The sequence below is a fragment of the Tupaia chinensis genome, unplaced genomic scaffold (genome assembly GCF_000334495.1).
Source record: "Tupaia chinensis unplaced genomic scaffold, TupChi_1.0 Scaffold000201_1, whole genome shotgun sequence".
NCBI classification, from domain to species: domain Eukaryota; kingdom Metazoa; phylum Chordata; class Mammalia; order Scandentia; family Tupaiidae; genus Tupaia; species Tupaia belangeri.
This window is the reverse complement of record NW_006159676.1, coordinates 2,600,015-2,605,518: the sequence shown is the minus strand read 5'-3', so window position 1 is coordinate 2,605,518 and position 5,504 is coordinate 2,600,015. Positions and strand designations below refer to the sequence as shown.

At 44.5% G+C, this 5,504-nt stretch overlaps 1 protein-coding gene across 1 annotated transcript in view; it reads left to right on the top strand.

Moving 5' to 3' along the window:
• The window catches only part of MAP1S (microtubule associated protein 1S), a gene marked incomplete at its 5' end in the record, with an annotated part of 32,908 nt that overhangs the window by 8,689 nt on the left and 18,715 nt on the right, over nt 1-5,504 (top strand).

Below are 5,504 nucleotides of genomic sequence, written 5' to 3'. Positions count from 1 at the left end.
TGGCTTAAAGCTCACGTTAGGCGCATGTGCGTGGGTGTCCAAGATCCCGACAGGAGAATGGAGGAGAAGGGATTGCGGTGTGGCCATTCCCCTTGAGGGTGCTTCCTCACTTTCTATCTCTGCCTCTGGTGAGTGCACCCTCCCTATAGCAAAAAGCTTTTTAAAAAATATTTTAAAAGAGGGGACCAGGAGTTGGCGTCATGGCTATGTTGCTGGATGCCCATGTAGCAGATTGTGGTTCGAGTCCCGGACCTGGTGGCTTAAACTCAGGCCAGGCGCATGTGCATGTGCACCCAAGATCCCAAGACGACAAAGGAAGAGAAGGGATTGCCACGTGGCCGTCTCCCTGGGGGGTGATTTCTCACTTTCTGTCTGTCTGTCTCTCTGTCTTTCTGGTGAGCGCACATGCCCTATAGCAAAAACCTCTCCAAAACCAAAACAAACAAAAAAACATGACTGGGCCAGCCCATAGCCTAGTGGTTAAGGACACTAGATCCTCCAATGGCTGATCACATTTAAACCCCAGCGGCTGGCAGGTGGCGTGGTGGTTAAAGGCGCTGGACTCCCATATGGCTGACTGTGGTTCGAGTCCTGGACCTGGTAGCTTTCTCTATCTCCTCTCTCTCCCTCTCCCTGTTCCTCTCTGGTCAAATTAAAATAAATAAATAAAATTAAATAAAATAATTTTTAAAAAATCAACCCCAGGAAACATGCCAGGGACACGTGCGTACCCAAAATACCAAGAAGAGGGAAAAACGAGGGAAAAGGCATTGCGGTGTGACCAGCCCCCACTGAGGACTGCCTATGGTCTCTGGCAATAACCGAAAACGCATGTTTAATAAGAAACAGCAGCTCCATACGTGAAGGCTCATTTCTGGGCTCTCCATTCTATTTTGTTCGTCTTTATGTTAGATTTTGTTTGTTTGTTCGTTTTAAGAATTTTCTATGTTGGATCTGGCCAGCAGCGTGGTGGTTAAGGACGTGGTTTTCTCACTTTCCCCCTCTCGCTCTCGCTTTCACTCTCACTCCGTCCCTCTCCTATCAGATTTAAAATGAAGGAAGGAAGGAAAAGAAAATAATTCTTTTTTTTTTTAAATTATTTTTCATTTGATTTATCCATTTACTTATTTACGTTTGACCAGAGAGACACACAGAGAGAAAAAGTGAGAAAGCAAGCTGCCAAGTCCAGGACGTGAACCAGGGTTGGCCATGTGGGAATGTCTAGCTCCTTAACCACCACGCCACCTGCTGGTCCCGTAAAATAAAATAATTCTTAAAAAGAAAGAATTATTTATTTTATTGTATTATTATTTTTCATTTGACCCAGGACAGACAGACAGAAAGGGAAAGTGAGAAAGCAACCCGCCAGGTCCGGGACTTGAACCATGGTTGACCATGTGGGAGTCCAGCCCCTTAACTACTATGCCCCCTGCCGGCCCCCATTTTTTTTTTGTGTGTGTGTGTGTGTGTGTGGTTATTGTCTTAATTTTTCCTGAGAGTGAGATACTGAGACACATAGAGAGAAAAGCAGTTTTCTTAAGGATGGTTGTCATCTAGGGACCAACAGTTGGTAATGGCTATGTCGCTGGACTCCCATGCAGTCCACCATGGTTCGAGTCCCAGACTGGGTGGCTTAAACTCACACCATGCATATGTGTGCATGTGTACCCAAGATTCTGAGAGGAGAATGGAGGAGAAGGGATTGCGGCGTGACCAGAACCCCCGGGGGGTGATTTCTCACTTTCTGTCTCTCCGTCTCTGTCTCTTTCTGGTGAGCGCATGCGCCCTATAGCAAAAAACTCTCAAAAAAATAAAGAAAAAAAGATGCTCATAACCCATGCCCACTTCAGCCTTCACAGCCAGCCAGGATCTTGGGCACACGGAGGTGGCATATACAGGTCACCTGGGAAACCAATCCCACAATCTTCCATATGGCTCCATGCCCCCCAGTAGTTTTTTTTTAGAAGAGGTTTTTGCTATAGAGTATGTACACTCCCAAGAAAGAGAGACAGAAAGCGAGAAATCACCCCCCAGGGGAGATGGCCACACCACAATCCCTTCTCCTCCATTCTCCTCTCGGGATCTTGGGCACACACGCACACGCGCCTGGCGATATATGGATATACTGATATATTACAAGAATATTTTTCAACCTACATCTTGCCTATGAATTTTTATTTGTGTTTGAAGAGCATATTTTTACATTTTTATTTTTTAATTCAAACAAAGAGAGCAGAAAAGTTAGAAAGCAAGCCACCAGTTTTGGGACTAAAACCATGGTCACTCATGTGAGAGTCCAGCACATTAACCACCACACCACCTGCCAGCCCCTCCTGTGTTTTATTAATATGGTATATTTACTTATAGTAAGTCATTGGGAAAGTCATGGCTATTTTTGTATGTTTTTCTATGCAAAAATGCAGCATGACTTTCTCAACGACCATGTATGTATATATATGTATGTGTGTGTGTATATGTATGTAAGTTTTGTGTGTGTGCTAGACAGTATGTGTGCTTGCCAGAGAGGGGGAGGAGAAAGCTGTCCCCGGTGAGGGCATGATCACGCCACACTCTCTTCTCCCCATGTCTCCCTCCTTTCAGGATTTGGGGCACGCCCGCACACACATGCACTCAGCATGTTTCCGGATCCAGGACTCAAACCTCGCCATATGGGATCTGCCGGGCCTCAGAGCCAGCCTGTGTTACTTTCCTGTGTTGAGTCATCTTTGAATAATTCCTGCTTAGTCATACCCTTTTAATGGGCTCCATAATTTGTTCACATTTTGTTGATGATTTTTGCATTGTTTCTAGGGGTACTCATCCTGGGCCCCCCCTCCCTCTTCCTCTTTTTTTTTTCAATTTTGTATATTATTATTTTTAAAGTTGCTATAGGGCACTTGTGCTCAGCAGAGAGAGAGAGAGAGAAAGCGCGGACGAGAGAAAGCAAGCTGCCAGGTCCAGGACTCAAACCACGGTCAGCCATGTGGGAGTCCAGTGCCATAACTATATTATCTGTTGGGCCCTGATTTTATTTTATTTTATTGTTTTGTTTTTCAGTTTATTCATGCTTTTTAAGAATTATTTAATTTAACTTTCTTTCTTTATTTATTTATTTATTTTGATTTGACCAGAGAGGGACAGAGTGAGAGAGAGAGAAAGCGAGAAAGCAAGCCACCGGGTCTGGGACTCGAACTGAAGTTAGCCATGTGGGAGTCCAGCGCCCTTAACCACCGTGCGACCTACTGGCCCCTATTTATATATTTCTTCTAGGAGTGAGAGGCAGGTAAGCACCCTCAACGGGATCATTTTCTTTTATTTTTTTTAATTTTTATTATACTATGTTCATACAAAATTTTATACTCGAGTATTATAGCAGCTTTATTTACTTATATAATTATTTATTTTATTTTACTTATTCGTGTATTTTAATTTGACCAGAGAGGGATGCACAGAGAGAGAGAGAAAGTGAGAAAGCAAGCCACCAGGTCTTGGGACTTGAACCGCCGTCTGCCATGTGGGAGTTCAGCACCTCAACCACTATACCACCTCCCAGTCCCCCTCAACTGGGTCTTTTTTTTTTTTTTTTTTTTTTTTTTTTAGGGGTTTTGTTTGGGGGGGTGGTTTGCTCGCCAGAGAGACAGAAAGTAAGAAATCACCCCCCAGGGGGGATGGCCACGCCACAATCCCTTCTCCATTCTCCTCTCGGGATCTTGGGCACACACGCACACCCGCCCTGCGTGATTTTCAAGCCACCGGGTTCGGGACTCGAACCGTTGTTGGCTACATGGGAGTCCAGTGACATAGCCATGACGCTAACTGCTGGTCCTTTAACTGTGTCTTTATGCCGCAATCCTGGTGTGCTCAGGAAGTTCCAGGGACATGAACCCAGGACCTTCGCCGTGTGGATCCGGTTGCATTACTACAGTGCCACTGCTGGTCCCCCTGGGGCCTTATCTTAAGACGCATTCATTCTCACACCTGCCCTGGCTCCCCATTGTCTGCAGGGCAGGGATTTTGGACTCTTGGTCACCGCCATGTCTGCAGGGCCCTGTGCCCACGACGGTTTGTTAAACCTTTCGAGGAATTGAACAGATGCCACAGTGGCCGCAGAGAGCGTCAGGCACTTTCAGGACTCAAGCTCTAAAACCCACTCTTCCGAGGCCCAGCAGGTGGCGTGGTGGTTAAGGCACCGGACATTCCCACATGGCCGACCACAGTTCAAGTCCCGAACCTGGCAGTTTGCTTTCTCTCTTTCCCTTTTTATCTCTCTCGACAAGTTAAAAAATAATAATAACAGGTGGAATTAAATAAATAAATAATTCTGTTAAAAATTAGCAATAGATATTTCTTAGCTATTCTTTTTAATATATTAGAAACATTTTCATTGTGTCATATCATTTATATTCAAACTAAAGAGTGAAGAGTACTCCACTGGAATAGATGTGTCATGATTTATTAAATCTACTGTTGGACATTTTGGTTGTTTCTAAAATCACTATTAAAAGCAAGGCTTCAGAGAACATCTCCATGACCAAATGACCAAGCCTTTGCCTGTCTTTCCTTGGGGTACATTTCTAAAACTGGAATTGACCGAAAGGATGAATAAATGCTAAGGCTTTTGCTATGTCATGCCTTATTATCTTTTCAAAAAGTTAAGGCACTTCTACCCATAGTGCATCAATGTACCCATTTTTCTCTTAACCTAACTTAATTGGTCTTTTCATTTCTTCAGACTGGAAGGTTGAAATTCAAGATACATTTTCTTTTAGATTAAAGTTCTTTTCCTTTCAGAAGGAAGCCCTTACCTGGAATCTGGAATCAGTCTCTTCTCTGATGACCCTGAATTTGATCCCCCTGAAAAGAGAGCCCCAGAGCCAGCTCATGTTTACAACATGCCAGCTTCCATCTCTACATTGAAATCATCCCAACTTCAAGGTGCAGATTCTGCCAAGAGTCCAGCTGCTGCTCGTACTACTAATACTGCTGGAGACGCTGTGAGGGAAGAAAGCAAGAGCAGGGAGAATCCAGAACTGACATCTTCAGCAGAAAGAGTCGGCAAAAGAATATCCATGGTGGTGTCGGGCTTGACCCCAAAAGAATCTGTGAGTGTCCTATATCTATCTCCCTAATAACTGAGACAAGGCTGACATACTGCAAATAGTTTTATGTAGGCCCTATTGATGAATAATCTATAGGAAGAAATCTAGAAAACAAGCATGATTATTTGTTATTTAATTTCCAATACTAATTTCTGAAAATTTAGATCTAAAAAAGCTAGATTCAAGGTATGTGTGGGGGGGCGGGTTGGGGGGAGGGTCTTTAAAAAGGTTCACAGAGGCCTGGTTCCTGTGGCATATCAGTACCACTGGCACCTTACAGTGCTTGAAGCCACATAGCAACCATGGTTCAGATACCAGGCTGGCCTCAAAAAACACACTGAAGCCCAGCCTCTGGCACAGTAAGTAAGCCACAGGCCGGCCAGTGTCGGGGGTCCCCGCCCCGGT